General features: G+C 47.2%; 1 protein-coding gene and 1 pseudogene across 8 annotated transcripts in view; both read left to right on the top strand.

The window, feature by feature from the left end:
* ERC2 (ELKS/RAB6-interacting/CAST family member 2) overlaps positions 1 to 25441 on the top strand; it is a 1225588-nt gene that overhangs the window by 211066 nt on the left and 989081 nt on the right. The gene's annotated exons all lie outside the window — the stretch shown is intronic.
* On the top strand, positions 3489 to 23494 carry LOC142249042 (uncharacterized; annotated as a pseudogene).

The raw sequence follows: 25441 nt of genomic DNA, 5'->3' as shown, positions 1-25441 counted from the left end.
TCTGCTCCGGACTGCTGTTGACCCTCCTTTGCCAGTGTATGTTGTTCCTTCCCGGCTTCTGACCTTGGACTTCCTCCTGACCACGTCCTCGCCTGCTCCCTGTATTTTGGTACGTACTTGTCATGATCCAGGCCGGCTTTTCCCTGCTGCTGGTCACACCCAGCTCTGGCTTGGTCATGTCAGAAGTTAACTTCCCTTGCCTCGTCCTTGATCCCAGGACGCTATATATTGCCTCTCTGCCTATGGCTCAGTGCCAGTGATATTTCTTCCTTGCAGCATGTATACTGGCTCTGGTGAGTGTTCCCGATCTGTCCTGCCTCCCTGCTACTGTGTCCTGACTTGTACCCTCCCCTGTTCGTCTGCCTGTCCCGGTCCCTGACTTCTCACTCCTGTCTGTTGTTTGTGATTCCCTCTACATACCTGATTTCCCGGCTTCCGACTCGGTTCTGTTTTCTCACCTGATTTTGATTCTCCCTTTGCAGTGACTTGACTTTTCTGGCTAGACCCTGACTGTTTGACTACTCTATTGCCCCCTGTTGGTTTGTCTGTTAACTGTCTGCTGAAGTTTCTCTGCTGTACTTCAGCAGCCTTTCTGTTACAGTGTGACTTAGTCTCTCCTTCACTTCTCTGCTGCCACCTAGTGGGGAATACGCTGTACTACTTCTTACTAACAGTACTCTCCTGGAAACCTGACCCTCGACTTATATCCTGACCTTGTCTCTGTCTGCCCCCTATGCACTGTCATGACCTCTTGGTTCTGACCTCGGCCTGTCTGACTACCTCTCCTTTCACTGCATGCAAGTAGTGTCTAGCGCCACCTAGTGACAGTCATCACACTCAGAATATTTTCACATAATATTTAGATATTATGGATAGGGCAGAGTTTCTTATTTTTAAATTGCATCCGCCGCATTTACTGAAAACCACTCGCACTTACTCAGAACTTCTGGGAAGATCCTGAAGCTGATCAGGTGCGCCTCCTGATCCTTAAATTCTGCAGGAACTAGCGCTTCCTAGAACTGTTCCCTCACATCTTTACATGCATTTACAGCACCGCCGCATATTTCATTTCCTTAGCAAAGAGTGAAATTGACTCCTGTATCTGCAGTACACAGTATACCCACAGCACAGAGGTCAGCAACCTGCGGCACCCACAGCACAGAGGTCAGCAACCTGCGGCACCCACAGCACAGAGTTCAGCAACCTGCGCCACCCACAGCACAGAGGTCAGCAACCTGCAGCACCCACAGCACAGAGTTCAGCAACCTGCGGCACCCACAGCACAGAGGTCAGCAACCTGCAGCACCCACAGCACAGAGTTCAGCAACCTGCGGCACCCACAGCACAGGGGTCAGCAACCTGCGGCACCCACAACACAGAGGTCGGCAACCTGCGGCACCCACAGCACAGAGTTCAGCAACCTGCGCCACCCACAGCACAAGGGTCAGCAACCTGCAGCACCCACAGCACAGAGGTCAGCAACCTGTGGCACCCACAGCACAGAGGTCAGCAACCTGCGGCACCCACAGCACAGAGGTCGGCAACCTGCGGCACCCACAGCACAGAGTTCAGCAACCTGCGCCACCCACAGCACAAGGGTCAGCAACCTGCAGCACCCACAGCACAGAGGTCAGCAACCTGTGGCACCCACAGCACAGAGGTCAGCAACCTGCGGCACCCACAGCACAGAGGTCAGCAACCTGCGGCACACACAGCACAAGGGTCAGCAACCTGCAGCACCCACAGCACAGAGGTCAGCAACCTGTGGCACCCACAGCACAGGGGTCAGCAACCTGCAGCACCCACAACACAGAGGTCGGCAACCTGCGGCACCCACAGCACAGAGTTCAGCAACCTGCGCCACCCACAGCACAAGGGTCAGCAACCTGCAGCACCCACAGCACAGAGGTCAGCAACCTGTGGCACCCACAGCACAGAGGTCAGCAACCTGTGGCACCCACAGCACAGAGGTCAGCAACCTGCGGCACACACAGCACAGAGGTCAGCAAGTACCTGCGGCACCCACAGCACAGAGGTCAGCAACCTGCGGCACCCACAGCACAGAGGTCAGCAACCTGCAGCACCCACAGCACAGAGTTCAGCAACCTGCGGCACCCACAGCACAGAGGTCAGCAACCTGCAGCACCCACAGCACAGAGTTCAGCAACCTGCGGCACCCACAGCACAGGGGTCAGCAACCTGCGGCACCCACAACACAGAGGTCGGCAACCTGCGGCACCCACAGCACAGAGTTCAGCAACCTGCGCCACCCACAGCACAAGGGTCAGCAACCTGCAGCACCCACAGCACAGAGGTCAGCAACCTGTGGCACCCACAGCACAGAGGTCAGCAACCTGCGGCACCCACAACACAGAGGTCGGCAACCTGCGGCACCCACAGCACAGAGTTCAGCAACCTGCGCCACCCACAGCACAAGGGTCAGCAACCTGCAGCACCCACAGCACAGAGGTCAGCAACCTGTGGCACCCACAGCACAGAGGTCAGCAACCTGCGGCACCCACAGCACAGAGGTCAGCAACCTGCGGCACACACAGCACAAGGGTCAGCAACCTGCAGCACCCACAGCACAGAGGTCAGCAACCTGTGGCACCCACAGCACAGGGGTCAGCAACCTGCAGCACCCACAACACAGAGGTCGGCAACCTGCGGCACCCACAGCACAGAGTTCAGCAACCTGCGCCACCCACAGCACAAGGGTCAGCAACCTACAGCACCCACAGCACAGAGGTCAGCAACCTGTGGCACCCACAGCACAGAGGTCAGCAACCTGTGGCACCCACAGCACAGAGGTCAGCAACCTGCGGCACACACAGCACAGAGGTCAGCAAGTACCTGCGGCACCCACAGCACAGAGGTCAGCAACCTGCGGCACCCACAGCACAGAGGTCAGCAACCTGCGGCACCCACAGCACAGAGGTCAGCAACCTGCGGCACCCACAGCACAGAGGTCAGCAACCTGCGGCACCCACAGCACAGAGGTCAGCAACCTGCGGCACCCACAGCACAGAGGTCAGCAACCTAGGGCACTCCAGACTGTCAGACGACAGGGCATTTTGGGAGTTATAGTTTTACAACAGCTGATCTGGAGAAACTTTTCTGACACAGGGAATAGTTCTTTTCTCTGTTAGGACTGGACTCTACTGGAATTTTTAGGGACTCGGTCACCACTGACTGGGCTACAAGGCTCCACCATAGTAAAAAATGTAGGGAACAGGTGTATGAACTCGCTGCCTAATATTGCACATTTACATAGCACTCAGGTTGCAGAATAAGGGGTTCTCTGAAGATCAGTCATCACCTGCAGTCCGTATGTGATCTGAGCTGACGAGACATGATCGTACATTGACTGATGTATGTACCTTGCAGTGCTCTTTCTTTAGAGTCATTTTTAGGGTAAAGTTCAGATTGGATGGAAATGTCCAATTTTATCTTAAATTTGTTCTGGTGGACTTGCTCCCACGTCTGCGATGAAAGATGGAAAAGGCGTTGAAAGACCAAGACCAGTGACCGTCCCGAGCTTCAGGCCACAGGTGAGACAAGAGTTTTAGGATCGAGGCTGAACTCATGTTTTAGGTATTTTACTAACACATTAAAAATCGCAACTTTAATAATAATGAAAATATATTAGTGAAATGACAATTCCTTAGAATTATTATTGGAATTACTACAATATGAGACTTTTGTGTTATAATCTGCCGACTGAAGCAGGGATCGGTGCAGACTGAAGCAGGGATCGGTGCAGACTGAAGCAGGGATCGGTGCAGACTGAAGCAGGGATCGGTGCAAACTGAAGCAGGGATCGGTGCAGACTGAAGCAGGGATCGGTGCAAACTGAAGCAGGGATCGGTGCAGACTGAAGCAGGGATCAGTGCAGACTGAAGCAGGGATCGGTGCAAACTGAAGCAGGGATCGGTGCAGACTGAAGCAGGGATCGGTGCAAACTGAAGCAGGGATCGGTGCAGACTGAAGCAGGGATCGGTGCAAACTGAAGCAGGGATCGGTGCAGACTGAAGCAGGGATCGGTGCAGCTTTTGCCCCTGTGGATTGTTAGCTAAATAAAAGGGACTTTGCAACAATGAAAAGAGATGAGATATCGCAACAACCACCTACTACGACATCGGTGGGGAAGGGGCGAGGGAGCCATAGTAAGCAAAGCATAAGCCTGATGAAGACCCAAGGAGGGTGGTAGAAACTTCATTTTTTAATGTTCATGATAATTGACTTTTTACCATTCACTTACCTGTAAATCATGTCCTCCTTATTCCATGACATAATACAACCAAGTCAGAGTCCTCAGTTATCTTTTATTTATGCCCCTCACGTTAGACGATATTGCACCAGGAGGTGCTTTGTTTCCCTTTTTCATTACAATATTGCTGAGGGAGCCATAGTTAGTAAAACATAGTGGGAAAGGCTGGATAACTGTCACAATTCCTATGTACAGAACATTCTGTATTTTTGCAGGGGTGGAACAATCACGGTCGCAGGGGGCTCACCAGCCCCTGCTTCAGCTAGAGGTGCACATCAGGCTGCACATCCAGCTGAAATGACAATGACATCATGCATTGCCATGGCACGGACACCGATGACTAGCTGTTAGCCACTGCGGCCTGGCTATAGAAGAGGGCGCCGTGTGACATGGAAGCTGGGGAGGGTGAGTACAGTATATAACAGTTGTGGGACAGTGTATACCATGAGGGGCCCAGAAGAGCAACATATATACCAGGAGAGGGACAGTATATACCAGGAGGGACCCAGGAGGGGAACAGTGTATACCAGGAGGGGCCCAGAAGAGGAATATATATACCAGGAGGGGGACAGTACATACAAGGAGGGGGACAGTGTATACCAGGAGGGGCCCAGAAGAGGAACATATATACCAGGAGTGGGACAGTATATACCAGGAGGGACCCAAGAGGGGGGCAGTATATACCAGCAGGGGCCTAGAAGAGGAACATATATACTAGGAGGGGGACAGTATATACCCGTAGGGACCCTGGAGGGGGACAGTATACACCAGGATGGGCCCAGGGGAGGAACATATATATCAGAAAGGGGACAGTATATAACAGGAGAGGACAGAGTATACCAGGAGGGGCCCAGAAGAGGAACATATATACCAGGCGCAGGACAGTATACACCAGGAGAGACCCAGGAGGGGGACAGTGTATATACCAGGAGGGGGCAGTATACACCAGGATGGGGACAGTATGTTCCAGGATGATCCAAGGGAGGAACATATATACCAGGATGGCGAACAGTATATACCAGATGGAGGGGACATATTTACTAGGAAGGGGGCATATATACCAGAATGGTGAACATATACTGTATACCAGGATGGGGGGGGGCATATATACCAGGATGGGGGGACATATTTACTAGGAAGGGGGCATATATACCAGAATGGGGAACATATACTGTATACCAGGACGGGGGGGGGGCATATATACCAGGATGGGGGGACATATTTAGCAGGAAGTAGCCCAGGATGGCAGACTTTAGTACAGGATGGGGGACGTTACTACAAGGTTAACTTGTATGTCTTTATAGGATTTAGAACGCTAAATGTGTAAATAGATATACATACATCTGACCAACATGCGGGGATGTGGGGCCCAGGTCCAAATTTTGCATCGGGGCCCATCAAACTCTAGTTACATCACTGGTGGGGATAATATTAAGGCAAATTCTACAGATACTCCAAGACGTTCCATCATGTAAGAAGCCCTAACAAAGACCTCTCTGCATTGGAAAGCTTCTTACAATAGGTCAGTTTTTTACCTAGGACTGCAATTTTCACTGCCAGATACTTTTTTAGTGAAGGCTCGCACCTTGCGTCCCCACTCCTCAGCCTTCTCCCTTTCGGCAGGTGTCAAAGGGCGCTGCTTCTTCAGTCACAACATTTAATAAAACAACCATTATGAATCACCTTGGCAAATTCCTGACTAACAATGGTTTTATTTGTGCTCAATTTAAGGTCAGGAAAAAGATCGGACAAGCCCCGAGGCTAAAGATTGGAAGCGCTTGACTAATACCCTAAATCCTGACAAAGATTAGTTACTCTGAATGTTTCGCTTAATGTTCCATTAAATAAACTTCTCCCGATTCTGAAGACGTCTCTGTCGAGCAGCCTTGATGCATTTTGCTCTTTTCTTGGAGCTCCGTATCTTGACGGAGTCTTGAGAAATGTCCCTTTTCTCTCTAACGAGACGTTTGCTGTTTTATCCTGTTACTCAGGAGGCTTTTTGGGCTTCGATCAGGTGGATAGAATTGTTTTTTATCCATTAATAAATACATTGTAGCCTTTGTAGCTCTCACTAGGCTGAGCGGATTTGTTACTTTGTTGGTTTTCTCTGTAGTTTGAACCTTTCTAACTACTTGATACTTTTTTCAAAATTTTCTCAAATTGGATTTATCATTCAAAGGTTGTCCCCAAATCTAATTCTAGTTGTTAATATAAACAGTTCAAGTCAACATGAACCGTATATATTTACTGTAACACAGATGTGCATATAATATGCAAGTTGTATAAAGAAATATATAATATAAATTGTTACATAAGTTTATAAATAAGGATTTCAATTTGGGGAAATCCCGTCCCACTGTCACCACTATAGTAATGGAGGATTTCTGACTCTAATATGGCAGGACTCTCACTTTTTACTGTTTTGGGCTCACCTGGTGAGGTGGACTATAAGCCGTGAGTCAGGGTGAGCAGCAAGAATCCGAGACATTGATGGAGGGGAGCTGATACATGGATTAGTGAGGACCTGTAGATCTGGTAATGCAGGAAGGTAGGTGGATCAGTGAAACGAAAAGTGCTAGTGTGTGGAAAGCACAGGAACAGCAGAGATGAGTAGGAAATCAGGCAACTTGTTTCAGAAGTGTGGTAGCACACAGGAACAGCAGAGATGTGTAGTCAATCAGGCATCTTGTTGCAGGAGTACAGGAACAGCAGAGATGTGTAGGCGGTAAGGCACTTTGTTGCAGGAGTGTGGGGGTGCACAGGAACAGCAGAGATGTGTAGTCAATCAGGCATCTTGTTGCAGGAGTACAGGAACAGCAGAGATGTGTAGGCGGTAAGGCACTTTGTTGCAAGAATGTGGGGGTGCACAGGAACAGCAGAGATGAGTAGGCAATCAGGCACCTTGTTGCAGGAGTACAGGAACAGCAGAGATGTGTAGGCAGTAAGGCACTTTGTTGCAGGAGTGTGGGGGTGCACAGGAACAGCAGAGATGAGTAGGCAATCAGGCACCTTGTTGCAGGAGTACAGGAACAGCAGAGATGTGTAGGCGGTAAGGCACTTTGTTGCAGGAGTGTGGGGATGCACAGGAACAGCAGAGATGAGTAGGCAATCAGGCACCTTGTTGCAGGAGTACAGGAACAGCAGAGATGTGTAGACGGTAAGGCACTATGTTGCAGGAGTGTGGGGGTGCACAGGAACAGCAGAGATGAGTAGGCTATCAGGCACCTTGTTTCAGAAGTGTGGTAGAACACAGGAACAATAGAGATGAGTAAGCATTAAGGCAACTTGTTGCAGGAGTGTGGTAGCACACTGGAACAGCAGAGTTGTGTAGTCAATCAGGCATCTTGTTGCAGGAGTACAGGAAAAGCAGAGATGTGTAGGCAGTAAGGCACCTTGATGCAGGAGTGTGGTGGTGCACAGGAACAGCAGAGTTGGGAAGGCAATCAGGCACCTTGTTGCAGGAGTGTGGTGGTGCACACGAACAGCATTATTGAGTAGGCAATCAGGCACCTTGTTGCAGGAGTACAGGAACAGCAGAGATTGTGCAGGCAGTAAAGGCCCCGTTACCCGCAACGACGTATCTAACGTTATATCGCCGGGGTCACGGATTCCGTGACGCACATCCGGCATCATTAGCGACATTGTTGCGTGTGACACCTACAAGCGGCCGTTAACAATGGAAAATACTCACAAAATAGTCCATCGTTGACACGACGTTCATTTTCCAAAAATCGTTGATTGTTGAGGACGCAGGTTGTTCATCGTTCCCGAGGCAGCACACATCGCTACGTGTGACACCTCAGGAACGACGAACTACAGGTTACCTGTGTCCTCCGGCAACGAGGTGGGAGTGACGTTAATGTGACGCCCTGGGCAAGCCAGGGGTCACAGGTCATAACACCACCACACCCTACACCCCAGTTAGGAACACCAAGGCTAACCTAAAATCCTTGTTGCCTTCCTCCAGGGGCTGATGTCCACACCAGGGGGTGGGCCAGGCGGTAGACTCCACCCACCGAGGAGTTCACAGCCCTGGAGGCGGGAGAACCAGGCAGAGGAGTTTAGAGGAGTGAAGTAGAAGGAAGTGGTAAAGGAGGACAGTAAGAGTAGTGACAGAAAAGGAACAGTTAAGACAGCCTGAAGCTGGTCCGAGTGTGTGCCCCGGACTGAGAGACAGCAAGGTCAGCAGACGGCGGTGACTGTCTGCAGGGGTGACTGCTTGGAGGTTGCTGGAAGGACCGCGGACGGGTGGTGGCACGGCGGTACCGGAGCGGTATACGAAGAGCAGTCAGCACCAGTGGCAGGGGCCTTTCGGATCCCGGCAAGGCTAGGAGTCGCCGTGAATTTGCCAAATCCATTAGTGAAGGGGACCTCTGGGTCTCCCAACAAGCAAGTCCCGATTGAAGGCAACAGTCCAACCGTTACAGAGAGACACCGCCACCGCCAGGGCACCAGTTCCTCAGGGCCAGCGCCTGCGGGCAAAGTAGGGCTCCTCCGGCCCATAACCAAGCCGGGGAGCGGGTTACCGGTGGGAACCCATCGAAACCATCATCATCTTAGGTGCAGGAAAAAGGGACCGTCACCGTCAACTACTGGGGAAAGCAAGTGCAGCCGTCCGTGGGAACCGTCTTTCCAGCCGTGTGTTTTACCGAGAACTGTGTCATCGTCTCAGGCTGAGTGAGTACCACAGTGCCGCAAGGCACAGCGCTGCCCCCGCACCTCGCCAGGCCCTGCATCACCCACTTCATCACTGGGCCCCGGGACAACCAACCCCCTACCCACGGAGGGGAGGACTAACATCTAGCTGCTCCATACCATCACTCCCGGGATTCCCATACAGAGCAGCGGTGGTGTCAACAAATCACCACAACCGTGGGTGGCGTCACGGACAATAAACTATCCCAAATCCCCTTTCACTCACGGGCGAGGAGCGCCGCTCGAGTCCCCGGGATCCGGCCCATCGCTCGAGCCACCGAGCAGCAGCAGCAGGCCGCAGCAGCCGCAGCGGCAGCCGGACCCGAGCAGAGGGATAGCGCGGCGTCCCCTCCTCCGACCGCGACATTCATGCGGCTGCTCTCCGCCCCTCCGCTTCTATTGGCCGCCTGCCGTGTGATGTCGCTGTGACACCGCATGAACCGCCCTCTTAGAAAGGAGGCGGTTCACCGGCCACAGCGACGTCGCTTGGAAGGTAAATCCATGTGACGGGTGTTAGCGATATTGTGCGCCACGGGCAGCGATTTGCCCGTGACTCACAACCGACGGGGGCAGGTGCTCTCACGAGCGACATCGCTAGCGATGTCGCTGCATTTAAAGCGCCCTTTACTGTTTTAGCCTCACCTGGTGAAGTGGATTAGCTAAGCCGTGAATCAGGGTGAGCAGCAAGAATCAGAGACATTGATGGAGGGGAGCTGATACATGGATTAGTGAGGACCTGTAGATCTGGTAATGCAGGAAAGTAGGTGGATCAGTGATAAGAAAAGTTCTAGATAAGGCAGAGCCAAATGTGTGGAAAGCACAGGAACAGCAGAGATGTCTAGGCTGCCAGGCATTTTGTTGCAGGAGTGTGGCAGCACACAGGAACAGCAGAGTTGAGGAGGCAATCAGGCACCTTGTTGCAGGAGTAAAGGAACAGCAGAGATGTGTAGGCAGTAAGGCACCTTGTTGCAGGAATGTGGTAGCACACAGGAACAGCAGAGTTGAGGAGGCAATTAGACATTTTGTTTCAGGAGCGGTAGAACACAGGAACAGCAGAGATGTGTAAGCAGTAAGGTAACTTGTTGCAGGAGTGTGGTGGTGCACAGGAACAGCAGAGTTGTGGAGGCAATCAGTCATCTTATTGCAGAAGTGTGGTGGTGCACAGGAACAGCAGAGTTGTGGAGGAAATCAGTCATCTTATTGCAGGAGTGTGGTGGTGCACAGAAACAGCAGAGTTGTGGAGGCAATCATCTTATTGCAGGAGTGTGGTGGTGCACAGGAACAGCAGAGTTGTGGAGGCAATCAGTCATCTTATTGCAGGAGTGTGGTGGTGCACAGGAACAGCAGAGTTGTGGAGGAAATCAGTCATCTTGTTTTAGGAGTATGGTAGCACACAGGAACAGCAGAGCTGTGTAGGGTAGGCAGTAAGGCACCTTGTTGCAGAAATATGGTAGCACAGGAACAGCAGAGATGCATAGGTAGTCATTCACCTTGTTACAGGAGTATAGTAACACACAAGAACAGCAGAGATGTATAGACAGACAGCCATCTTGTTGCAGGAGTGTGGTTGCACACAGGAACAGCAGAGTTGTATAGGCAGTAAGGCACCTAATTTAGCTGAGTTGAGTGTGTGGACAGCACTGGTTGAGTAGAGTTGAGTTTGCAATCAGGCGCTTTGTTGCAGGAGTGCAGTAGCATACAGGAACAGCAGAGTTGAGGGTGTAGACAGCACCAGTAATAGCAGAGATGGATTGGTCATCTAATATCTGAATTCAGCAGAGTTGGAGGTGCAGAGAGCACCAGGAATAGTAGAACTGAGCTGGTAGCAGAAGTTTCCAGCACATGAGGAAGATAGTCAGACACCGGACCGCAGCAGAATACGCTGCACTGACTACAGCCGCTGTGTCTTACATTGCAACACAATATCACTCAAGAAGACAAGACAAAATGAGGACTCATATGGAAAATCACTAAGGCATATCTGTCAATATTGTCATCCTCATCCCGGTAACCCCCGACATCATTCTGCCAAGAAACACCGAAATAACAGGCTGTAATAACCAGCGCCCCTCTTGTCCATGGGCTGAGTCTGGTATTACATTTAAGCTGCAATACCACGCACTGCCTGTGGAGAAGAGGGGCGCTGTTCCAACAGAAAAGCAGAGTCTCGTAAACCAGCATAAACCTTACTATTTTGAGTGAATTTGAAGTTTGTTTATTTCTTTTCTGTTCCGTTCTTCATTTATGTAACTTTTTTTTTGGAAATAAAAGGGTTACACGCAAAACTAACTCCTAAATAGAGCAGGAAAGGAGAAAACAACATTTATGTAAACGATTGGAAAATAGATCCCCTTGATTATTTTTTCTGCAGCCCACTAACAGCTCCGACATTTACAGCCTGCAATTGACTATCTCCGCTTAGTGAAGGCATCTTTGTGGGGCGATGTTGTCCTGTGGGAATCGGGGTGTGAGGCTGGCAGGAATCCGGCGGTTGTGTGGTCAGCAGTGAAATCTCTCGGTTTCAGGGGTCGTTTGGCAGATGCTCACCTGCTGTTACTTCTGTGTGTAGGAAGTGGCATTGCCAACTATAGACCTGCCAAGGAAGGGGCTAAATACGCTGCTGGCTCATTAGCGCTGGATGTGGCCGGGCATCTCACGGTGGCCCCTCGTAAAAACACCGCCATTGAGGAGGCTAATTCCACCCGAAATGAACCGTGCTTCCAATCCACAGTCGCATGTTTATTAAAAAATACTAGTTTTGAGCCGTTGTTTCTTTTTTTGCAGTCTTTTATGTCCGGCCAGATGTTGGATATAATTAATTATGTTGCAAAATAATATTTCAGCACAAATGAGCGCAGCATGTTTAGTGCCCGAGCTTCCAATAACGCACGATAATTGTCTCCTTGTAGTTGTTTGTTTATTGTATTTAGTTTATTAGTCTTTTTATTGCTGCGGGGTTACATTGTACTACAGACCATTCTTTGATGTTGCCCAAATATTGCCTAAAGTGTTACCCTCTGTAGCTGAGAAACCACAACCGTTGTCCCCCTCGCTGGTGGGGTCTTCACTGTCTCTACAACAATGTGTTACTCATTTAGTTCCCGTCTATTGCACTTTTGTGTTATATTATGAGCCTTCATCCAGTAGTAAAAATAGTATTAACGATTGGGGTAACTTCCCCTCCATTTTTCCTGCACTGACGCACCTCAACTCCAATTAAAGGGAATTTGTCACCAGGTTTTTGCACCTTAATCTGAGAACAGCATAACATAGGGGCAGAGACCCTGATTCCAGTGATGTGTCACTTACTGAGCTGTTTGCTGTAGTTTTGATAAAATCACAGTTTTCTCTGCTGCAGATCTAGTAGTTATTTGAATGTAGAGCTCTATAACCCCGCTCATACCACTGATTGGCAGCTTTCTGCTGATATACAGTGTCCACAGAAAGCTGCCAATCAGTGGTGTGGGTGGAGTTATACAGAGCTCATGAATATGCTTGACTACATGGTACCACGCCAAGCAGTCCTGTAATGATAATCTCCTGCTGATTAAAGGGAGCTTGTCACCAGGTTTTTGCACCTTAATCTGAGAGCGGTATAATGTAGAGACCGAGACCCTGATTCCAGCGATGTGTCACTTACTGAGCTGTTTGCTGCCATTTTGATAAAATCACAGTTTTCTCTGCTGCATATCTAGCAGGGATTTCAATGCAGACCTCTATAACCCCGCATAACCCCGCCCACACCACTGATTGGCAGCTTTCTACTGATTGGCAGCTTTCTGTGTACACAGTCTATCAGTGGTGTGGGTAGAGTTATACAGAGCTCATGAATATACTTGACTACCTGGCAGCGCGTCAAGTAGTCCTGTAATGATAATCTACTGCTGAGTAAAGGGAACCTGTCACCAGGTTTTTACACCTTAACCTGAGAGCGGCATGATGTAGAGACAGAGTCCCTGATTCCAACGATGTGTCACTTACTGAGCTGTTTGCTGCCATTTTGATAAAATCACAGTTTTCTCTGCTGCATATCTAGCAGGGATTTCAATGCAGACCTCTATAACTCTGCATAACCCCATCCACACCACTGATAGGCAGCTTTCTGCTGATATACAGTGTACACAGAAAGCTGCCAATCAGTGGTGTGGGGGGGGATATAGAGAGCTCATGAATATGCTTGACTACCTGGCAGCTTGCAAAGTAGTCCTGTAATGATAATCACCTGCTGATTAAAGGGAACCTGTCACTAGATTTGTCCCTTATGAGCTGCAGCCACCACCAGTGAGCCATTATATACAGCATTCTGGAATGCTGTATATAAGATCCCAGGCTGATCTCTATATCGTAAAAAACACCTTTATAATACTCACCTGCGGAGCAGTCAGGTGTGTTGGGCGTTGCTGGTCTCGATCCGCTGCCTCCTCTGTCCTTGGAATCACCGTCCTTCTTCTTGCTCCGTGTGGATGACACGTTCTACATCATCCACACAGTGTCCTCCATGGCGCATGCACACTTCTCTCTGTCCTGCTGAAGACAAATCAGAGCATTAGTAGTGCGCATGCGCAGGCGTTCTTTGACCTTTCTCTGCGCCTGCGCATTACAGTACTTTGCTCTATCCTAGCAGGACAGAGAGAAGTGCACGTGCGCAGGAGCACAATGGAGAACACTGTGTGTATAACATAGGATGCCTCATACACACAGAGCTGGGAAGGAGGACGGCGATGGAAGGAAGACAGAAGGCGCTGGACCCGAGACCAGAGATGCCTGTCGGACCCGAGCGCCCTGCAGGTGATTATAATAAAAGCTCTTTTTTATGTTCTACAGAGTGGCCTGGTCTCTTATATACAGTATTCTGCGCTGTATATAAGAGCTCACTGGTGGTGGCTGCAGCTCATTAGGAAAAAACTTGGTGAAAGGTTCCCTTTAATCAGCAGGAGATTATCATTACAAGACTACTTGGCATGCTGCCAGGTAGTGAAGTATATTCATGAGCTTTTTTTTATAACTCTGCCCATACCACTGATTGGGAGGTTTCTGTGTACACTGTATATCTGCAGAAAGTTGCCAATCAGTGGTGGGGGCGGAGTTATAGAGCTCTATTTCAAATAACTGCTAGATCTGCAGCAGGGAAAACTGTGATTTTATCAAACTGACAGCAAGCAGCTTAGCAACTGACACATCGCTGAAATCAGGGTCTCTGTCTCTACATTATGCTGCTCTCAGTTGAGATAGCAAAAACCTGGTGACAGGTTCCCTTTAAATAAATAGAGCCGATTGTCGTCACAAACTGTAGTTCAGGAGGACTGCTGTGCAGGGATAAGCAGTAAAAGGGTCCGCAACGTAAAATCAGTGACACAGACCCTTCAGCTTTAGGATTGCAAAGTGTTGATATTTTCATACAGCGCCATCATATTTTGCAGCACTTTATAGACATCATCATCCCTGTCCCCATTGGAGCTCTCAATGTAATATCCCTTTCAGCATGTCTTTGCATGGGTTTACTCTGTATAATCTAGTTTACAAACTCCTTGGATTTGAACCCCAGACTACAGCACTAAAAAGCAACAGTGCTAACCACTGAGTCACCACGCTGCTCTAAAGCAATGTCATATCCTTCACCTCCTTAAAGGAATTCTGACAGCACAAAATAACTGTTCAAACTAAGCACATGCCATCTGTGCACCCTGAACAAATAGCTCAGTGCGTCTTCCCACTTTCTTGTTTTTCATCTACCCTTCTGTGGCTCCTATAAAGCCAGACCTGTCAATCAAGAAAAAAGGGGGTGACTATAGATGGAAGTAGGAAGATGCCTTGGACTGAACTGTTTGATGCAACATGCACGTTTGCTTGGTTTGAACAGTCATTTTGAGCTGACAAACACCTGTCATTCTGTCCTCGTTGGTCTAGTAGTAGGCTTCTTGCTTGGGATGCAAAAAATCATGGATTTGAATCCTGGTCAGAGCCCATAGACTGTGTATGGCTTAGGCCAATGGTTTGTTCCAATGCTCAATGATCGCTACCTGCTTCCATTGGCTGAAGAGTTCAGGTGACTTCTTCAGCTTTTCCTTGTTGGTCTAGTGGTAGGCCTCTCGCTTGAGATGCAAGAAGTCATGGGTTTGAATCCCGGTCAGAGCCCATGGACTATGTATGGTGTGGGACAATGGTTTGTTCCAATGCTCGATGATGGCTACCTGTTTGCGCTGGCTGAAGAGTCCAGGTGACTTCTTTACCTTCCCTTCAGCTTTTCCTTGTTGGTCTAGTGGTAGGCTTCTCACTTGGGATGCCAGAAGTCATGGGTTTGAATCCCAGTTAGAGCCCATGGACTGAGTATGGCTTTGGCCAATGATTTGTTCCAATACTCGATGATGGCTACCTGTTTGCATTGGCTGAAGAGTCCAGGTGACTTCTTTACCTTCCCTTGTTGGTCTAGTAGTAGGCTTCTCACTTGGGATGCCAGAAGTCATGGGTTTGATTCCCGGTCAGAGCCCTTGGACTGAGTATGGCTTTGGCCAATGGTTTGTTCCAATGCTCGATGATGGCTACCTGTTTGCATTGGCTGAAGAGTCCAGGTGACTTCTTTACCTTCCCTTGTTGGTCTAGTAGTAGGCTTCTCACTTGGGATGCCAGAAGTCATGGGTTTGAATCCCGGTCAGAGCCCTTGGACTGAGTATGGCTTTGGCCAATGGTTTGTTCCAATACTCGCTGAAGGATACCTGTTTGCATTGGCTGAAGAGTCCAGGTGACTTCTTTACCTTCCCTTGTTGGTCTAGTAGTAGGCTTCTCACTTGGGATGCCAGAAGTCATGGGTTTGAATCCCAGTTAGAGCCCATGGACTGAGTATGGCTTTGGCCAATGGTTTGTTCCAATGCTCGATGATGGCTACCTGTTTGCACTGGCTGAAGAGTCCAGGTAACTTCTTACCTTCCCTTCCCTTCAGCTTTTCCTTGTTGGTCTAGTGGTAGGCTTCTCACTTGTGATGCAAGAAGTCATGGGTTTGAATCCCAGTTAGAGCCCATGGACTGAGTATGGCTTTGGCCAATGGTTTGTTCCAATACTTGATAATGGCTACCTGTTTGCGTTGGCTGAAGAGTCCAGGTGACTTCTTTACCTTCCCTTGTTGGGCTAGTAGTAGGCTTCTCACTTGGGATGCAAGAAGTCATGGGTTTGAACCCTGGTCAGAGCCCATGGACTGTGTATGGCTTTGGTCAATGGTTTGTTCCAATGCTCAACGATGGCTACCTGTTTGCATTGGCTGAAGAGTCCAGGTGAATTCTTTACCTTCCCTTGTTGGTCTAGTGGTAGGCTTCTTGCTTAGGATGCAACACGTCATGGGTTTGAATCCCAGTTAGAGCCCATGGACTGAGTATGGCTTTGGCCAATGGTTTGTTCCAGTACTTGATGATGGCTACCTGTTTGCATTGGCTGAAGAGTCCAGGTGACTTCTTTACCTTCCCTTGTTGGTCTAGTGGTAGGCTTCTCACTTGGGATGCAAGAAGTCATGGGTTTGTAATCCCGGTCAGAGCCCATGGACTGAGTATGGCTTTGGCCAATGGTTTGTTCCAATACTCGATAATGGCTACCTGTTTGCGTTGGCTGAAGAGTCCAGGTGACTTCTTTACCTTCCCTTCGGCTTGCAGAGGACGCCATTCTATGAATACATGTATATCGTGCAGATACATTGTTGTATTGCAGATAAATTTACTTTTATAATCGGTTTGCAAACAAATAAAAAAAAATTACTCAAACTTAATAATATCAATAGATCTGCATTACGAGCTCATGCACTATTGACTTTTCCGCTTTGATGTGTCCTTTCCATATTTTTTCTTGCCAGCGGTTTAGACCAAAGTGTAAACACATATCTGAAAAACCTTTCTCCTATTTCATTACCGATCTACCATGTGTCAATATCGGTAAGTGTTGACATGTGGCAGCTGACACCAAGTTTGCATGAAATTGCCAAGGAAAAATATTTTCGGTGGTTGGCAACCCGACGTGCTGTGTTTGCCATTGCTTTCTGTTTGCCCACAAAATGATCCCTTTGAGCTTCTCAGGTAAATAGCAGAAATGTAGGCATTGCTGTCACTATTATCTCTGGTATACAGATACTGCACACATTTGTGTCTGTATTAGGCTGCGGGTTTTTTTTATGCGTTTTTCTTTTGCAGATTCTTGCAAAGTCTATGACAATCCTGCAGTGCTCTGCACACGTTGCAGATTTTGGTTTGGAAAAAATCTGCACCGAACAATTGACACGTCAATTGTTTCTGCATTTTTAAAACATTTTTCCTATCACAGTGCAAAAAAAAAATGCATAAAAAACACAACGAAAAATGCAAAACTGTTGCAAAAATGGCATCTACGTTTTCATTCTTAATGCACTGAAAAGCAGAAGCAAGACAGGACAATACTTTTTGCAGAAACAATGTGATATCAGTGTCAATCACAGATGGGGTGCTTGCTTGTCACAGTACTGAATTTTTGCATTTCTTGTGAAGACGGGTCTAATCATTTTTTAAAAATACAAAAGAAAATTTCCCTAAATAAAGACATTTAACTGTGACTGTCTCTCTTATGTAAGGCGCGTGTCACAAATAATTTTTTTGCTAAATTGTACATCCGTATACCCCACATTACTGTAGTGCCCTGATGCAGATGCTGGATTGTATGATGTGTATCTACCTAGCACTTTTTATTAGATAATTTATGGGTTGGGGGTTGAACTTTGTGGAAATAATCTTGAGCAATTTTTTTTTTTTTACATAGAAATTTAACCCCGCATTTATGTTTTGTTTACCTGTCTTACTAATCCAATTTGACAACCATACTTGTCACACCTATACCGCAACCTGCTGTCACATTCTGCTTTCTGCACCTATATCTAATTTTATTAAAAAAAAACCCTGCAGATGTGTCTTTATAGAGTGCAGAGGGAAAAACCTGCAGATGTGTCTGTATAGAGAGCAGAGGGAAAAACCTGCAGATGTGTCTGTATAGAGAGCAGAGGGAAAAACCTGCAGATGTGTCTGTATAGAGAGCAGAGGGAAAACCTGCAGATGTGTCTGTATAGAGAACGGAGGGAAAAACCTGCAGATGTGTCTTTATTGAGAGCGGAGAGAAAAACCTGCAGATGTGTCTTTATAGAGAGCAGAGGAAAAACCTGCAGATGTGTCTTTATAGAGAGCGGAGTAAAAAACCTGCAGATGTGTCTTTATAGAGAGCCGAGGGAAAAACCTGCAGATGTTCCTGTATAGAGATCGGAGGGAAAAACCTGCAGATGTTCCTGTATAGATAGCGGAGGAAAAAACCTGCAGATGTGTCTGTATAGAGAGCGTAGGGAAAAACTTGCAGATCTTTCTTTATAGAGTGAAGGGATAAACTTGCAGATGTGTCTTTATAGAGAGAGGAGGGAAAAACCTGCAGATATGTCTATAGAGAGTGGATGGAAACTTCTGGTTTCAACTGTTTATGTCACATCACTTTTCTCAGTCACAGCAGGATAATGTTAGGTCTGATGGCGACACCATCAGCCTGAGTAATAATTCCGCCCATAATGGTCTGGCTCATCACAAATGACAAAAAAGGGGATAATTTTTGGACTGTTTTGCAATAAAGAAAAATGTCTGTCAGTGCTCTGTATTATTAAATTGTTACTACTACAGGGTTACCATGTGTTTCTAAGGCAAGGTCACGTTAACATTACTAAGCCTGTGTATGTGATTCATTTATTGAAAGGAGTTAGGTACAGTTTTGGGAGACATTAAAGTGTTGTACAGATTTTTTTACAGCATATCACAGGGTAAAAAAAAATGACTAAATAGGGACACCTGTACTGGCCCTCAGACTGGAGTCCCTGCGCTGTCACTTATCTCAGAAGTAGGCTTGATGGTAGCCAGGTTCGAGCCCCCAGCGTGACCCTGATTCTGGTCTGAGCCCTGTTCTTATTCCTTGTCATCCCCCACCCTTGTGGCGGTGAACACACCGTAACAAACCCAAAAAACAACACGGACAGGGGAAAAAAAGCAACATTCGTACACACTACACACAAACATAAAAGAGATACAATACATGTACGGGAGGGAAAAAAGTATAAGGAAGGAAGTAAGTGCACAACACGGAAACTTCCACACCACTCAAACAACAAACTACAGGTCACCAAACATAGCTTTGCCACAAAGACCGGAACCGCAGGAGCATAAGCTGAAGCTATCATCGGCAGCAAAGAAACTCCCCAGCCTTAAATAGTGAAGAGACAACTGAATAGGAATTAGCAACCTGAGTCTCCAATGGCCACCACCACTCCACGGGAATTAACTCCTGCAGGGGTGAAAAGCAGTGGAAAAGACTCAGCTGATGCCCAGCTAAGGCTGAGCAACTAGGAGACCTCAGGTTGCAATGTGAACAGAGTCCGACGCTGCTGCGTCATCCCACGAGTATGGAAATAAACACCGCATAACAAGGCAATAAGAGTACACATGACTTGGGAATAATATGATGACGCTGGCAAATGTGATGTGATGCTAGTCACTACTTATGGATAGAATAGAATAGACAGAAGGGTAGTCAGGAAAGCCGGTGTTTGATAACAGGAGGACACGTATGATCATAAAGGGTAAACAGGGGCGTAGTCAGGTCACAATCCAAGGGTCAAAATACCAGGAGAGCACGTAGTAGATATAGGAAAAAAGCAGAGACGTGGTCAATTAACGGTCCGGGGTCAAAGGCAGGAGATCATAACAGGAATAGGGAGCGGGCAGAGAGGAGTCATAAAACAATCAGGGTCAGAAAACAAAGATCAGAACACTAGCAGAGACACAAGCCAACAGCACAACTGCAGAACCAGAAAATATAACTGGCAAGGTTCTGGGAGAGCATGCTCAGTAAAGAAGCCCGAGCAATTACCAGGAAGGTGGGACATCTGAGTAATCAGCACCTCCCAGAACCAACCAGGAATCATGTGTAGTGAACCAAGCTGCCAGTTCAGTATCTAAAGAAGGCGCCGCAGAGCATCTTCTAATGCAAGATGCTCTGCACAGAGGAATAGTGTGATTGCCAGGTCTGTAAGCGCCGCAGAGCATCTCCAAGTCTGTAAAATGCTCTGCACAGAAGAATTGTGACATTCGAATTGCAAAAGATTCAGTCATCTCAAGTACATACATTGAACAATTCCATCATAAATTCACAAAAAAACCCATTTGTTCCGAACCTCTTTCTATGCATCGATCTGCTGTGGAGCGGGTGAAGATCTGAAGACTTTTCAGCCTTCTCTGAATGTTTGGTAAATACTTAAAAAGTTGCTGCATTTTGGAGACGTTCCATCCATTTATTGGCCATAATTTATGGCTGACACTGCTGCCCGCGAGGCTTTGTACGGTACAGCATGGTACAGCATGTTACATCGCCCGGTGAATGTTCGAGGTCCTTGGGGAGCTGCTTTTACAAAGTCCCCCCGGTCCCTGGTCCTGTCGTGCCCCCTCCTCGGAGCTTGGTGTGTGGCAGGCACCCGCAGTTACAATAACATTGGCTGCATCTGCACTTGGCGTCCACCGAAAAATTCAATCGCTGAAATATTTATGTGTTCATTTCCTGCGAAGAAATGAGAATGTTCGGAGAAGTAATGTGGTACCGTACGACCTGCAGAGCGCAAAACACAGACATTATCATTAAAGGAAAGGGCTCATGTCTCATCTTAGTTTCATTAATAGAGCTTTATATGTAGGAAATAAACTATTTGGGGTTTTTTTTCCCCAAAAACCCCCCAAAAAACCTCTTTGCAGCCGTATTATAGACAAACTCTTCCTTCCATCCTCCTATTCTGCATTCTATTCTGTGTGGAGTAGACGCTGCTGCTGCGGAGCGTGCAATAAATGGGTTAACAGGGAAATCTCATTGAATGTCACAAGAACATAAAATGCAAACTTATATTTTTTTTTATTTACGGTATGTGTTGAAAAAAAATTCAGACATTTGTAAATAAAAATGTTTTTATTTGTGTCGCCATTTTCCGTGATCCAGAACGTTTTTATTTTTCAGAATATTGGGCTGTGATGGATTTTTTTGCACTCTGACCTGATGTTTTTACTAATACCATTTTGGGGTAGATTTGCTGTTATCACCACCTGTTATTGCATTTTATTGTGGCGATTAAACCCCCCCCCCATAATTCTGGCGATTTGATTTTTATAGTTACACTTTACTGATTGTATTTGTTTATTTTATATTTTGATAGATCGGACACTTCTGAACGCAGTGTGTAATTTTAATAAAAAATATTTTACTTTTAATGAGGCAAAAGGCAGAGGATTTGAACTTTTGTGTTTTTAATTTTTCTCATGTTTTTAAAAACTCCCCTCCAACTTTTAATTGTATTTACTCACCCATTAAGGGGACTTGAAGCAGATATTGCCTAATCGCCTGTGCTGCACAGAGCAGAGCATGAGAGTTCACAACAGCGTCATCATCAGCGTCATCATCAGCGTCATCATCCGCATCGTCATCATCAGCGTCATCATCAGCGTCATCATCAGCGTCATCATCCGCATCGTCAGCATCAGAATCATCATCAGTGTCATCATCCGCATCGTCATCATCAGCGTCATCATCAGCGTCATCATCAGTGTCATCATCCGCATCGTCAGCATCAGAATCATCATCAGCGTCATCATCCGCATCGTCAGCATCAGAATCATCATCAGCGTCATCATCCGCATCGTCAGCATCAGAATCATCATCAGTGTCATCATCCGCATCGTCAGCATCAGAATCATCATCAGCGTCATCATCCGCATCGTCAGCATCAGAATCATCATCAGCGTCATCATCCGCATCGTCAGCATCAGAATCATCATCAGTGTCATCATCCGCATCGTCAGCATCAGAATCATCATCAGCGTCATCATCCGCATCGTCAGCATCAGAATCATCATCAGCGTCATCATCCACATCGTCAGCATCAGAATCATCAGCGTCATCATCCGCATCGTCAGCATCAGAATCATCATCAGTGTCATCATCCGCATCGTCAGCATCAGAATCATCATCAGCGTCATCATCCGCATCGTCAGCATCAGAATCATCATCAGTGTCATCATCCGCATCGTCAGCATCAGAATCATCATCAGTGTCATCATCCGCATCGTCAGCATCAGAATCATCATCAGTGTCATCATCCGCATCGTCAGCATCAGAATCATCATCAGTGTCATCATCCGCATCGTCAGCATCAGAATCATCATCAGCGTCATCATCCGCATCGTCAGCATCAGAATCATCATCAGCGTCATCATCCGCATCGTCAGCATCAGAATCATCATCAGTGTCATCATCCGCATCGTCAGCATCAGAATCATCATCAGTGTCATCATCCGCATCGTCAGCATCAGAATCATCATCAGTGTCATCATCCGCATCGTCAGCATCAGAATCATCATCAGTGTCATCATCCGCATCGTCAGCATCAAAATCATCATCAGTGTCATCATCCGCATCGTCAGCATCAGAATCATCATCAGTGTCAGCATCAGAATCATCATCAGCGTCATCATCCGCATCGTCAGCATCAGAATCATCATCAGTGTCATCATCCGCATCGACAGCATCAGAATCATCATCAGTGTCATCATCCGCATCGTCAGCATCAGAATCATCATCAGTGTCATCATCCGCATCGACAGCATCAGAATCATCATCAGTGTCATCATCAGAATAATCATCAGTGTCATCATCGACGTCATCATCCGCATCGTCAGCATCAGAATCATCATCAGTGTCATCATCCGCATCGTCAGCATCAGAATCATCATCAGTGTCATCATCCGCATCGACAGCATCAGAATCATCATCAGTGTCATCATCAGAATAATCATCAGTGTCATCATCGACGTCATCATCCGCATCGTCAGCATCAGAATCATCATCAGCGTCATCATCCGCATCGTCAGCATCAGAATCATCATCAGTGTCATCATCCACATCGTCAGCATCAGAATCATCATCAGTGTCATCATCCGCATCGTCAGCATCAGAATCATCATCAGTGTCATCATCCGCATCGTCAGCATCAGAATCATCATCAGCGTCATCATCCGCATCGTCAGCATCAGAATCATCATCAGTGTCATCATCCGCATCGTCAGCATCAGAATCAATATCAGTGTCATCATCCGCATCGTCAGCATCAGAATCATCATCAGTGTCATCATCCGCATCGTCAGCATCAGAATCATCATCAGCGTCATCATCCGCATCGTCAGCATCAGAATCATCATCAGTGTCATCATCCGCATCGTCAGCATCAGAATCAATATCAGTGTCATCATCCGCATCGTCAGCATCAGAATCATCATCAGTGTCAGCATCAGAATCATCATCAGTGTCATCATCGACGTCATCATCCGCATCGTCAGCATCAGAATCATCATCTGTGTCAGCATCATCAGTGTCAGCATCAGTGTTAACATCAGTATAATCATCATCAGCAGCATCAGCGCCAGCACCGCTCTGTACAGCAGAATTCACAATCTCCTATGAATGTTGCTTGCAGCCGGCGTTCACAGGAGGATCGTCATGACAGATACAGGAGTCATCAGCTGACCCCCGGGTGTCATGGCAACTCATCAGCGCCCTGCGATCATGTCATGAATGATGCGCTGCCCGCTGGAGCATGATAAATTCCACTGTTAGAGATTGACAGAGGTATTTAACTTTTTAACAGTAGCGGGCGGATTTCCGATCCAGTCACGTCTCTTATAGGCACATGATGGGCCATTAATTCAGCCGACGTGTGCAGGGACAGAAACTGGCTCTGCATGTGAGCCCGCATCAAAGGCAGAGACTCCACTTTAGATGTACATACATGTCCAAAGTCTTGAAAGGGTTAATCTCTTACAGGACCATTTACAATTTCTCATCTTACAGAATTGTAATGTATGTGTACAAATCTGATGCTCTTTATGGAATCCGATTGTTTTTTCTCGCATCGGACCAATTTTGGAGTCAAATCGCAGCAGACTGATTTCCATCATTGCTGTGGTCAGTGCCGGATTTTATTATCAACTTTTCTCAAATGCAAAATAAATAAATAAATAATGGCGTTTAGGCCCTGTGCGCACTAGAAAGTGCCATTTTCTTAAGAAAAAAACGGACCCTCTGAAAGAATCCCGCACCTGCGGTAAAATCCCCGGAAAACCCGCACCCGCGGTTTTGCTGCAATTTGCCACGTTTTTGCCGCAGATTTACCGCAGATTTTCCACGGATTTTCTGCAAATTGATCCCCGCGTTTTTACCATTATCTATGGCAAAAACCGCAGGTACCTGCGGACAAGAAGTGACATGCTCATTAAATCCGCAGCGGGTAAATCCGCGGGTATAAAAAAAACGCAGTGTGCGCACAGCATTTTTTCAAACCCATAGTATTTGCTGGGGAATGACTGCAGCAATGTTACACATTTTCTGCAGCAAATCTGCGGCAAAATCCGCAGCAAATCCGCAGTGTGCGCACAGGGCCCGCATTTCTGGAATATAAGGCTATGTGCCCACGCTGCGGAAAATGCGCGGATTTTGCCGCGGATTTCTCGCGGAAAAGCCGCGGATTTCCCGAAAATCTGCAGCACAGCTACTCCCCAGCCATTTCTATGGCATTTTGGAAATGCTGTGTCCACGCTGCGGATTTTTCCGCAGCGGATTTCGTGCGGATTTTTGTCGGGAAAAATCTGCAACATGTCAATTATTGTTGCGGATTTTCATCCGGATTTTGGCTTTAAAATTGGGAAAAAAAAAAATCCGCACCAAAATCCGCATCAAATCCGTGGCAATTCCGCGGTAAATCCGCACCTTTGAAAAGGTGTGGATTTTGCGGGAAAGCTGTGGATTTTGATGCAGAAAAATCCGCAGCTACATTCTCCCGTGGACACATAGCCTTAGACTCCATATTCATTAAGAGACTCATGCCACATAATAAATTTGGCGCATCTTCTGAGGGACGTGCACCTTTGTACACAGCACCAGCCATGCGACCCGAAGAGCATTTCCTCCGCGGTGCACAGATGCGCAATTCATTAAGTGGCGTGCAACAGATTCTGGCGTAAAAGCTTTGCTGAATCGGCCTCAGTGTGCACGTCCACACGGACATAAAACATGCTGCTGTAGATTTTGTCATGGATTTGCAACAAACTCTGCATTACATGGGCATTTTGCTGCTGATTTCACCTTTTGCCTTGCAAACTGAAAATCTGCAGAAAGAATTAACATGCAAAGTTGTGAAACCTACTTTTTTTAAGATGGCATTCATTTTCCTGTTTTGTCAAGGTGGAATTTTCTTTTTTTTTTTTTTTTTTAAAGCTAAAATTTTACTTTTTTAAAGTGCAATACAAGGTAAGGTGAAATTTTTTTTAATTTTTTTTTTAAGGTGGAATATTTTTTTTTATGGATTTTTTCTCTTTTAAAGGTGGAGTTTCTTGTTTTTAAGATGGAATTTTC

This window comes from Anomaloglossus baeobatrachus, chromosome 8 (assembly GCF_048569485.1).
Source record: "Anomaloglossus baeobatrachus isolate aAnoBae1 chromosome 8, aAnoBae1.hap1, whole genome shotgun sequence".
Taxonomy (NCBI): domain Eukaryota; kingdom Metazoa; phylum Chordata; class Amphibia; order Anura; family Aromobatidae; genus Anomaloglossus; species Anomaloglossus baeobatrachus.
This window is presented reverse-complemented; position numbering and strand designations above follow the sequence as displayed.